This window comes from Micromys minutus (genome assembly GCF_963924665.1).
Source record: "Micromys minutus genome assembly, chromosome: 13".
In the NCBI taxonomy this organism is placed as follows: Eukaryota; Metazoa; Chordata; class Mammalia; order Rodentia; family Muridae; genus Micromys; species Micromys minutus.
This window is the reverse complement of record NC_137982.1, coordinates 33919215-33932299: the sequence shown is the minus strand read 5'-3', so window position 1 is coordinate 33932299 and position 13085 is coordinate 33919215. Positions and strand designations below refer to the sequence as shown.

The window sequence follows — 13085 nt, the reverse complement described above, 5'->3', positions numbered from 1 at the left end:
GATGCCTTTCTTGCCATTATTCCTGTCCTTGCTATTCAGCGTCATACTTACACTGTAAACTCTGTAAAGGCAGATTTGTCTTATCCCTGCTACAGATCTAGCAGTGTTACATGACAGTATTCACTAGCCAGGCATGATGGTGCATGCCTGTAATCCCAGCACTCTGAAGGGCTGTGAACTTCGGTGAAGGGGGAACGTAGGGTTCTTTGGAAAGTCAGTTGGATGGTGTTTTGCTGGGCAAACACATGAAGCAGACACAGGAGAGAGGGTGTTCTGCTAAAGCAAGCACATGAAAGGACATGTGATGAGGGATTCTTTGCTAACCATAATTGGTCCGCCTTACACTGTGTAGTTGAGCTGCATTTGTCTGGACTGTGGACTCAGGCTGATTGGATGCATGTGCTGAGTGAGGCAGGACTCAAGCTTAGGCAAGGCACACAGAGGACGAGTGATGTTTGGAGGGTATACATAGGACTCCATGGAGTGATGGAGACAGAGTTTGGCTAGCTGTGCAAAGCATGTGAGTCTGGTTCCCAGAAAGAGGCACAACAGAGAACTCCTGGTGTTCCTGTTGGTCCCTGCTGACTGGAGCCCAGGCTGAGGCCTGGCTGTCTTTGCTGGGTTGATTCACTGCTGTTGCTAACCCAACTCTACCGAACTAGACTGCTGGTGTATCTGTGAAGTGTTTGCGAGTGGATATAGCTAGTGCTGCTAACCTGTAAACTGAACTGCTGATTTCCAGACAACACAGAGGGGAGTTGCTCCAAAGAATCTTTCTAAACAGGTCCACTTTTGTTTCCTTTCTCTTCCACTCCCTCTGGAGGGTGGTGGGCTACAGGGGAGACTAATGCACTTGTGAACCATCATTAACAATAAGGTTTGAAAAAATTAAGGTTGCACTTTTACCTTCACAGTGTAAATATTTGCCTCAAAACAAAAACTAATAAATACTCAGAAATGTTTACTACATCCAAGAAAAAGAATTATTGGATTAATGGTTCGAGGAGCAAATGAATAAATTAGAAATTTGTTTTAATAACTACATTAGAAGGTTGTTATAGTGTGCTTTCAGTTGCTGTGACAAACACCAGGACCAAAAACAAGTTGAAGAAGAAAGACTATATTACAGTTCCAGGGAATCAGGTAGTAGCGGAGGCAGGAACCAAAGACAGGACCTGAAGTGGTACCTTGGAGGAGTGCTGCTCACTGGCTTGCTTCCCATGGCTTGTACACTTCGCTTTCTTACACAGTCAAAGACCAGCTGCCCCTGCATGGCGCTGCCCACCATGGTCTCAGTCTACACACAGTCCTCATTAGTCATGGAAGTGCCCCCACAGACTTGTCTATAGAACAGCTTCTCAGCTGATGTTTTGTTTTTGATTCTAATCTGTGTAATATTGACAAACTAACCAGCATAATGGTTTTAAGGTTGGTTTGTGATTTATTTCACACTTAATAAAATTTTTGTTGCAACATAAACATTAACTTTATTATTGTAGCCATTTAAATGTGTATTAAGTAGCTTTAAGCATAGTTCTGATCCTCACCAGGACATTTTTTATATTCTCACCTGAAACTCCATACCCATCAAAGACTTGACTGTCACAGTACATCTGTCTTTTGTGACTGGCTTAATCCACTGATCATAATGTCATTAAGGCTCACCTATATTTTTTGTAGGTTGTTTTTAAGTAGCGTGTTTCATCCAGCACATAGCAATTGACTTTATTTGTATCCTACATCTTTCTGTTTGATTGTGTTCCTCAAGATATTTTATATTTATATTTATATTTATATACCTCAAAATAGTTTAAAAAATAAATTTCACCATTTCCTGGCGAAGTTAGTAATTATAGTATAGTAAACCAAAGTCCTGATAGATCACCTAAATACATCATGAACATGTCACATATTAGAACCAGAGTTACATATTTCTTGTTAACCAGAAACATGAAGCCAGATTTTTTTATATAGCATGATATCATTCCAAAGTCCTAAGTGGGAAAGAAAAAAAGCCCAAGCCTACAGAAGTAATAATTATTTAATTTTTCTAATTAGTTATAACAAAATTATTTTAATAGAAAAAGTGCCTAAAGCACCTGCTGTCCAGTTCTGTTTAGTTCTAACCCTATATTTCTTTGGTCTGTATAATATTAGGTTGGATAATTGCCCTGTTAGTCTTCCTATCCAGGCTCTGAAATGAATTTTCTGTTTAGGTTAGAATAGAATAGTATCGTTTCATTTTCTTTGCTATGGTACATAAAACTTTGTAAGAGCATATATTTGACTTGTTGCTGGCTTGTTCAGATTAGGGTCTATTCTTACTGTTAGTACTAATGCTTTGAGTGCTGAGGGCCTTGTGCATGGGAGACCATTTTCTGCTTCTGAGCTCACTCTCCAGGTGGAGGTCTTACAAGGAGAAAATGACATTTTGTCCCTGTGTTTGTTGTTGAGACTGCAGTAGGCTTGTTGTGATGGAATGAACTGAATTTCCCATATTTAGATAATGTGACTCCATTTAAATTAGTTCCTGACTGTAAAGTTTCTATATTTCTAAATTGAATCCCCCCAGAGAACCGACTGTAGTTACAGAGATGAAGGTCTAACTGAGATATTTGCTTATTCTCAAGTGAGACGCCTGTTACTTCATCCAAGAGATTGGCTCACACTTGAATGTAACCCCCGGAACATTTCAGCACCAGTTGGCAGCGCTTACCACCTTCCTCTCATGTGTTCATTTGCCTCAGAAGTAGAACTGTGAACAAGTGAGCTGAGGTTTTTGAGAAGTGCTGGGTTTGTGTTGAAAGAATAGAGTGGTAAGGTCTGGGAAGACAGGCAATGTGAATGTAATTTTTAATAAAAGGTTTTTCAAGTTCAGTAAACAGTTTGCTTTGTCTGGTTTCATGAACAACAGAAAGAAGCCATCACGTGGGTTCTAGCCAAAAGCGTTGTGTATTAACCTAGGAGACTATATTCTAGAGCGGTTTTGGTCATATGCAGCTTGTAGGTTCATTTCAAGAGACTGCTGTGTGTGTGTGTGTGTGTGTGTGTGTGTGTCTTTCCAGAAAGGATAGTGAAATGATTATTTAATACAGTTACAACTTGAGGAAAGAACCAATGTAAAGACATTAGAACAAGTTACTTAATTTGAGGAACTGGCCGAGAAAAAGCACCTGTGTCGCTCTACACCTCACTTGTAGACACAGATATGTTCCCACATGAGCCATGCTCTAATTTGTACATCAGCTAAATGCATGGCAGTTTACTTCAGTTTGGACACAAGCTTCAGATCACACAGGACTCTGTTGTTGACATTATTTAATCTCAAATTGGGGTTTCTGCTCATCTTCGATCATTTAGTTCCCAGACAAAAGACACACAACTTTGATTTTTATGATTAGCCTTAACCATCACTAGAGCTGGGCAGATATCTACTTTCTATGCTATTAGAAACTGCTTCCCCACCAATAATATCAAGTTATAAAAAACTTGCCATGTTCATTCACTTACTGTATATGAGTACACTCTAGCTGTCCTCAGACACACCAGAAGAGTGTGTTGGATCCCATTACAGATGGTTGTGAACCACCATGTGGTTGCTGGGAATTGAACTCGGGACCCCTGGAAGAGCAGTCAGTGCTCTAACCACTGAGCCATCTCTCCAGCCCAACCTGCCATGTTCTATCTGGGCATCCCTTAACTCCAATTGGCCAGCCCTCACGGCCATGTTTTTGTGATACACCTACCTCATGGAGGCTTCCTCCTCTCTCCACCTTCTTCCCCCATGATCTCCCCAGACACCCAAGCCAAGGAACCAGAGAACCCCACCTATCATCTTCAGCTGTTGGCTGAAGGCATCAGTCAGGGTTAACTTGGGGAGCAAGGTTACCTAGCAGTCACTTGGTGTATCATTTGGGTTCCTGCATATTCTCTCATTCCTGAGGCATCCAGGCCTTGTTTGCTAGTATTTAGCATTACAGTATAAACAAAAGACCAGACCTAAACCAGTTTCACTACAGTGCCCCTGCCCCTTGAGATGCCAGTTCTGATCAGTAACCTATAGATTAGTTTTCTTATGGTTCAGCTATTTGTTGGAAGTGTTTATAGACTTCAAAAACATTTTACTTACTTTTTCCAGCTTTTTGAACAATATTTATGTATATGCCCTTGTGTCTGTGTATGTGCACGTGTGTATGATTATGTGTGGGTAGGCAGGATGCCTGAAGAGGCCAGAAGAGAGTATTGGATCCCCTGGAACTGGAGTTGAGGTGGTTGTGAGCTACCCAATGTGGGTACTCTGAAGACCGGCAGGCACTTCTAACCATGAAGCCATCTCTCTGGTCTGTTTGCCAGTTGCTAGAGGCCATTTTAACAGTGCAGAAAGACAGCCAAATGAGGAGGAACATAGCACATTGTCTAGAGCATGCCTAAAAGGGTCTGTCTCCGTGGAGTGGGGGTGAGCTACCCTCCTGATAACGTACGTAGGAGTGAATCGAATCATGGACCCACGGTTAGTAATCCTTGTAGCACTTACTCTCTAGGACGCACATCCCATTCCCTGAGATTTTGGGGAGCTGAGGGTTCTGACATTATTATTCGTTCTTTCTGATGACAGGCCCCACTCTGAGGCTGTGTAGAGTGCTCTGCTCCACCCCACTCAGCACAAACCAAGTTAGCAGAGGCCTGTAATGAGCAAGCCAAGATGGCAACTTGAAGAATTTTGGGATTTCTGGGCTAAGAGTGAGGATCAACAGCAAGTGTGTTTTTGCACTTGTCAGTGAGAGTTGGGATTTTGATAGTGCGTCTTTCAATGTCTGCAGATAGATTGCATTTGTGCTGTTTTCCACCTCTGCTACTGCTCACTCTTGAAGGAAATTTTCTTATGAAAAAATATTCTTAAGAACCTTACTGTCTTTTAGTTTGTGATTGGACAATATTGGAGGGGTTTGAATAAGATTATCATTTGATTTAGTTATAAACTTTTCATGGGAGGGAATAGAATCACCTTCTAGCTTTATGAGCAATTCCAATCAGTAAACTTCTAATGATTTCCTAGGGACCAATATTGAATTAGAGGTCTAGTTATCCCGTTAGAAAAACCCACTGAAGTCACCAAAACTATAGAGTACCCAACAAATAGAACTATAATATTGATGTTCTTGCCTTTATTGATAAGGAATTGCTAATTATCAGAATAAAAATTGACGGCTTAGAGCTAAAGAGATAGCTTAGCAGTTCCTAGCACATACAGTGGCTAACCCTCGGTAACTCCATACCCACGGCGATCTGACACTGGCCTCTATGAGCACAGGCATACACTGGGCCCACAGACACAGGCAGAGAAAATACCCATGTAATTAAAAATAAACTGATAGTTTTATATTGGGAAGCCTGTAAGACTCAGGGTTTTCTATCACCACAGTGAATAGATGCTTTGCTTCTCTGTTGTTGCCAGTCTTAAGGCTCTGTTCTTTTACTGGTTCATTTTAGGCTAGCTTACTTGCAGCTGCAGAAATCATTGGAACTGTTGCCTTCATAGCCCCTTTGAACCTTAAAAAGAAAGCACATTTTACTTTTGCCCTTCCTTGCCCCGCCATTCAGACTGAAGTCAAGAAGCACCCAGTGCGTTCTTTACTTTGTGCAGCTTGGAACTGGAACCCTGCTCATGCAAGCTGGCTGTTTCCCTTCCTTTTCTATTTTGGATGTGTTAATGCTTCTGTTTGTTTGTTTTGTAAATTAGGAAGGCAGCTTCAACACTTTAAATAAGGCCCCAACCCCCACCCAGCAGATGCTCAGCATTAAAAAGTAGACACCAGAAACTAGAGGCTTTCCAGTCTGACTGCCAAGCCTGGTGGACTCTGGGCCAGTTCAGCCAATCAGATCCACTGTTGACTTGTCTCTTTGACTCCTGTCACTGCCTGGGAGCCATCAGAACCTCTGGTTCTGAATGCAGCTTGCTTCATGAATTACTCTTTGTTCAAGTAAAAACATTTATTGTGGCTGAAGCTAAGTCTTCCTCCTCCTCTTTTTTTTAAGCAGATGTCTTCTGCAGAAATTAGCAAATAATGTTTGGCCTGGGTTCCACCATAGCGTCTGCACAGCTCAGGAAATGGCCTGCCATTGCTTGCAGCTCGCATTTTATTAATTGGTGCTATTGTAACACAACAGAACTCAGTGCTACACTGTTCCCATGGCTTCTATTGATTCTCTGTAGTTATGTTTGGTATTGGATTGAATATGGAGTCTTCGCCCCACCTTGTGAGTCAGCCTGGCCCTGACTTCCACTGAGACTCTACCCCGATATCTTCTATTTTATACATGTTTTAAACTAAGGTGGTAGGCTTTCTTTTTATGTATGATGCTAATTTCTTAGTTAAAACTCTTCCTTAAGTGGGTGTGGTGGGAAGTTCTAAGTCCCAGCTCTTGGAAGGTGGAGGCAAGAGGCTGTTGGAGCTCACGGCTAGCCTACTTTCTTTCTGGCATGACACAGGAAACAAACTTTCTAGCAATTTGTTAATAAGTGGCACTTTATTGTTTTCTGTGTTCTGTTGAGATTTTCGTCTTTATCATTGCATAGAGAGGCAAAAGAATTATAGCAGTTTACCTAGCAGAACACAGTAAGGCAAACTGAAACTCAAGTGCAAGCAACAGGGTTGCGACCTGGAGAATTTTAAAACTCAATTCACCTGAGTGTTGGCAGACTTCTGTAGTCTAGCTACATAGGAAAATCCCTGAGCCCAAGTCTTACAGCTTAGTAACAATAGTGTTGATATCATCGTCAGAATTAAACCAACCAGCCAGCCAGCCAGCCAACCAACCAACCAACCAACCACAAAGAGCCTCTTTGCTCCAAAACTGAAGAATAAAGAGCATTTCCCTTTATAAATACTGTTTTACATTATGGGTTCCTTTGTAAAATGAATGTTTTCTCCCAAAGGTAAACTTGATTATTGTTTGAAGATAGGATGGTTCTTGTGGGGGATGGAGAGATGGCTCAGAGTTAGTACTTGTTCTTGCAGAGGATCTAGGCTTAGTTCCCAGTACTCAGCATGTAGTTCGTAACAGCCCCAGAGTACAGTAGTACCTCAGTGGGCAACAGACATGCTCATGGTACAGATACATACATGCAGGCATGTATACATACTCAAAATAAAACTTAAAAAAAGATAGTTTCTTTTCTCCAAGTTTGGACTGTTTTACTCAAGTGAACATATCATACCTCACAGAACTGAGAGGGCTTCTACCCTGCTTTGTTAAAAATAGAGGAGTTTGTTGGGTAGTGGTGGCTTTGATCCCAGTACTCAGGAGGCAGAGGCAGGACCAACCCTGTAAGTTTGACAATAACCAGGGCTCAACCAGAGAAACCCTGTCTCAGAAAACCAAGAGAGGAAGGGAGGGCAGGAGGGAGGGTTGGGGGGATGTATGTATTTATTAGTTTATTAGTTCTGGAGACTGAACTCAGTGTCTTGTCTTTATTATGCATATGTTGAGACCTGCCCACATTCCCTAGGTAAAATAAAACAACAAACTTAAGAGTATTATTTTAATTCATTATTGGTATGGTATTAACATTCAGAAATGCATAATTGTAGGGCTATGGTCAAAGCTCAGTCAATACAGCTCTCACCTTTATAGTTTTTTAGTTTTATTTATAGTTTGCGTAAAGCTTCTTTTCATAGAACTGGACAAATCAGATTACCAATAGTTTCCCCAGTATTGGATTTCTACTTAAAAATGTTTATTTATATTTATGTGTATATGTATGTTCCTTCTTCTCTGTGTATCACATTTGTGCGGTACCCTATGAGGTCTGTATTAAGAAGGTCTCAAATCCTTGGACAAATGGCCGAGGGGCCTATTGAACGTATCAAAATGGACTTTCCTCCAGGTTCTCCCAATGTCCCTACCTGTTATAGAGTATATACTATTTTTACACCCCACTCTCCTTCCCTAGACTCCCTTCCCTATACAATCCATTTGATGACCCCCTTCGACCTTTTGCTGTCTTGTCTGCTTCACCGGGTTCCCGTCTGTCTCCTTTCCCTCCCCCAGCCTCTTCTATGTGGCTCAGGATCATGTCCAGACTGTACTCTTCTGGATGTCCCTGCCTTTGGCTGTGCTCTCCTTTTTATCTACAGTAATTGCCTACAGTATCTACAATATATGCCTGTAATTAATGCCTGTGATACGGGGCTTAGGTGCAAAGTCCTAGGATCTATTCGTATCAAAAAAGAAAAGGAAAAAGGAAGCTTATGGTTTACAAAAAAGAAAAATTGGCTTATGTCCATAATCCAAGTTTGCAATGCTTAAATGCATAAAGCACATGTGAATTTCAAAGTTCTTTTTCTTAAGTACATCTTGGAAATAATTGTTTATCAGTTCTGGGATTCAAACGCCAACCTTGTGCTGCAGGTCAGGAACGCATACTTCCACAAAGGTGTGTCTTCAGACATACCATTTAATAGTCTATAACTGTTGCTTTTAATGATTATAGGAGTCATCAATATTTATTTCCATGTCTAAATGGCTGGTGAATAAAGTTAAGTGGATATTATTTCTTTCAGTTCTTTCTGTAGACATAAATATTCTTACTTTGTCGATATGGGAAGTTGTGGAACATTGTCAAGTTGAAGTAGCATCCTAAAATGCACTGGATAAGAAACGCCTGGCCTGGTGAGATGGCTCAGTGGGTAAATGTGCCTGCTGCCAAAGCTAGTGACAGTTCAGTCTCTGGATGGCGTTCTGGTTTGGGGCAGAGTGAGAATAAAAATGAAGGCAGTACACGCTAATCTCTTAAAATGTTCATTAAAACTGACTAACACTTGCTCTCCCACATTTGTAGGTGAGAAACATTGCTGTTTATTTTCTGAGGTTGATATAGTTGAAGGATCTCTGTTAACAATAGTGCCTTGTAGAAAAATGGTACAGATCCAATATGTTAGTTGAATTATATTTTCATAAAATAAAACATTACTTTTTACATGTATAATTTGAATACCTTTCCTAGTTTTGACGTGATTTTAAGGACTTGCCTGTTGCTTAGAGCCCACTTAGATGTTGTGAGAAGTGTGACTTGTCTGGCTTTATTCTCTGGAGTCACTTCAGTTCTGCAGTTCCCCTCATCAAGTACCTGCTAAGTCACGGGAAAAATGCTATATGACTCAACTTCATCAAAAATACTATCAGCTTAGGGTTTTAGTAAAGCTTGTATATTTTAACAAAGTTGTGTGGTTTTTGTTTTTTTTTTGTTTTTTGTTTTTTTGTTTTAATAAAAGATGAAGCATTTACTTTTATTTTTTTTAATCTGGTATGAATAATCTTCCAATCTATTTACACAACTTTTATTACATCTTCAGAATTGCAGAGCTTTATAGAAAGTGCATTTATTCTTGAGCTAGTTCTTTTGCTATTTATTGTGTTGGCTAGAGGAGAGCGAAGTGCTTCCTTGGGTACAGAGGAAGGGATCTGTGTCTGCCTAACACCCCGGAAGGACGAGGAATAAGGAACACCAGCTTGCTTTATTCATCACCCAGTTCAATATGGAAACATAGTCACACCCGAAAGTCTGTCAAGTAGTAGTCACTTTTTTCCTTCTCTTTGAAAGGCATAGTGTGCCCTGAAGGATCCTTTGGATCCAGACAACGCAGCAATGGTCTTCATCTGTGTAGCGTCTTGCGGTGGGCTTTGCGGGTATAGGGTAGTTTAGAGGGAGTGTTTTCTGGCTCCGCTTCCCTGCCCTGCCCTATCATTTGAAGCTCCTCAGTGAATTATCTCTGCAATCTTTTTCATGTTCTGCTTTGAGTCAGCGAGCCTATGACACCCCTTCCTTGTGTCTCACGAGTCTTACTTATAAGAATCCCTCAAATTTTGCTGGATATTCTGTTCCTTCTCCATTTTTTACCTTAGTAAACCCATCTGCACTCTTAATTTTAACTAAATTTTATATGATTAGTTTCAAATCTTGGATTTTTTAAAAACAATTTAAATAAAATATTCTTAAAAAATTAGAAGAAAATAAAAATACCATGTACCAAAATTAACCAGACTCAAAGTCTAGACGACTTAATGAACTTAAATACTGAAATGGAAGCTGTAAAGTTTCCCACTGAGCTTTACACATTTAGAACCATGCATTATTTTAACTTTTACCTGCTTGAGGAAACATTTCCACTTGAATGGATGGTCTTTCTGGCTTTCCGGCTCCCTCTTTGCTTCATCGTGTAACTTAGAACTTTATGGTCTTTGCTGTCTTGTTAATTTAACACGAATTCCTCTCATATCCTGCACCAGGGAGAGGGCTCAGTGGATGATGCTTCTGCTGTGTAAATGTGAAGACCACTCTCTGGTCCACAGAAGCCACATCAATCCAGGTGCTGTCATATTCACCCAGGATCCCAGAACACCTAGGGGGGTGGGGGAGGTGGAGATAGGAGGGAGGTGGAGGTAGGAGGAGGTGGAGGTAGGAGGGAAGTGGAGGTAGGAGGGAGGTGGAGGTAGGAGGAGGTGGAGGTAGGAGGGAGGGTGAGGAGGGCATCCTGCCTCCAGCAGGGTGGGGAGCTAGGGGTTGACACTCAGAGTGATACCTGAAATCTCCTGATCCATCACTGTAGATGTGCACACACACACACACACACACACACACACACACACACACACACACACACACACAAGCACAAGCACAGATTTTAACGATATATATCTTGGGTTTTCAATTTTTCTGGAAGTTTTAAATCTTAACTCTCTTGTTATTACCCCACTGTAGTTCAAAACCCCAGAGTTCCATCACTTCTTATTCTGTTGGGTTTTATTTGCTTACTAAAATAAAAGCATTTTAAATGCTTCCTGCAGTGATTTTAAAGATGTTCATCAGTTTGCTATGGCTAATTTTATTAAATAGGCAGTAGTAATCGTAAATGTTTTTTACATCTGTAGCTGTCTGTAGGTGATGGTGTCATACTAGCTGCAGGAAGACCGCCACAACTTTCTGTCCTCTCACTTAGCAGCTGATGGCTGAGCAGCTGCTGAGTTCCATGTGTAGAAGTGGTGCTCATGAGATCTGTCCTCAGGAACTTAGCACTAACAGTGTGTGCTGGGCTAGCACGGTGGCATTTGTTTTGTATTTTGTTGTTTTGTTTAATGTTACATTCACAAGTGTTTTGTCTGAATGTATGCCGTATGCTGGTGCACCACAAGTGTGCCTGGTACCTACAAAGGCCTTAACAGCTCCCTTCTGTGTGGCCAGTTCTCATATCCTGGTGCAAGCTTCTCCCTGAGTGTGTAAGGAAGATTATTCATCTTCTGCTTTTTATGGAAGGGATTATTGTGAGGATTTGTTAAAGCAACACATGAAAGCTATTAACCTTAAAACACTGACAGTGTGTTGTTTTTTAATACTACAGCATTTAAGAGATGTCTCAAATAAAGCCTTGTTAATGAAGAAGTTTCTGGAAGGTCAGATTTCTCAGGGATAAACTGCAAGTCATTAATAGCTTAGGAAGTGGCTTAATGTACAGTTTCCCCTGGGTTCACGGCTTAAACTGGATCTGTCCCAGTGATACTTTTAATCTTTGATAAGGATTAGTGTGTAGCAATTTCTCCTGTTTTCAGTAAATGACATTTTGACTGTGGGTTGGGCCACTAATCAGAGAGGAAGTGTTTAGAATCGGTCCCTCTTTGTGATATATTTAAGACAGTGATTCTTTTCTTGATGAATATCTGAAAATAAACAAGACCTGTAAACCACATGTCCTATAGGTTATTCTGTAAGTAAATGGTGTTGCTGACTATGGATGAAGCCCGCCCTGCCACACCGCACATATCAGGCACTTTGTCCGGTCTGTGGCTTGTTAATTGTATGCTGTGTCTTGCCAGTTGTGCTTCCTTCGCTTTAGGTTAATTCTCATAGAATAAAGACAAGTTCTAAGGTAATGGCTTCTGAAATGACTCAAGTGTGATTCAGCTGATTGCCAATTCTGTGTTTCTGTTGCAGGTTTCCCAACAGTGATGTCACAAGATTGACGGCACTGACACAGTGAGAGAGACCGGTGAGAGTTCAGCGTCTAAGTACATTTGTTTCTCTGAGGATAGGAATTGAATTAGGAGATGTTTATCAGTAAACTAGCACAGTCTCTCTTCCACTCACTTGAATGTTTACATTTTCAGTGACTCATACCATATTTCTAGGCATTTAGATACATGTAAAATGCCTTAAAGGACTTTAAAATAATTGAAGATGAAAATTTAATTTATAACTAAAATTATTGCATGCATACTTCACTGTGAATCTTACTGTCATCTTTTTTCATTTTGTTTTTCTCTATAAAAAGGAACAAAAAAGCCTCCTTATGGGTAGCGAAGGAATGAGGAGCATTGAATAAATTATTTGTTTATTGGACCTCCTTTCTGTGCACTCTCTTAACTAGGCATAAATCAGTCGTTAGCAGAGGATTAAAGTCAGGTTAAGACAAAGCCACGTGCAGGTGATCTTAATTTAGGTTCAGAATATCTTGTGGAAGTTGTTTTAGGTTTGCTGACTAGAGAAGATTTATTTTCCCTGAAGGTTTTCTGACCATTTTGTCCCACTGATGCTTAAGGAAGCATTGTTACTATCTCTTAAATACTTCCTTTTCTCTTTTCCCTCCCTTCCCCCTTCCCTTCCTCTTTTTCTTCTCCCGATGTCGTCTTCACCCTTTGTTGGTGGTGGGATGGAGACCTGGCCTCACACGTGCTAGTCAAGTGTTGGATCACCAAGCTGTGTTAAAAAAGTTTTTTGTTTTGTTTGTAATAATCAGAATTTTATTGAATTCTGATTGAATATTTTACAACATCATGCTAAAGCATTTCTGTGCACGTTTTCTATGCAGCTTGGCCTGCTTTGTAATCAAGTTAAAATTGTTAAGTAGCTAATTGCAATTGTTCTAAATCCAAGAAATTCAGGAGGCTGTGTTCAATGTTGTCGGAGACTGAGCCATGTTCCTTTGAGATTAAATGGCTGCTGTTAGAAACTTTACTTTGTGACAGTGGCCAGGCTGTGACTTGCTTTCATAGCCTCCAGTCAGCACTGGCTTTGGGGACTGCCATGCCTG

The 13085-nt window shown here is 40.6% G+C and overlaps 1 protein-coding gene across 7 annotated transcripts in view; it reads left to right on the top strand.

Annotated features, from left to right (window-relative positions):
* Positions 1 to 13085, top strand: part of BAZ2B (bromodomain adjacent to zinc finger domain 2B) — a 207854-nt gene that overhangs the window by 34441 nt on the left and 160328 nt on the right. For all 7 annotated transcript variants that reach the window (XM_080927904.1, XM_080927901.1, XM_080927903.1 and 4 more), the window contains exon 2: positions 11990 to 12044. The gene's annotated coding sequence lies outside the window, so the exon portion shown is untranslated. The remainder of the gene's footprint in view (positions 1 to 11989; positions 12045 to 13085) is intronic.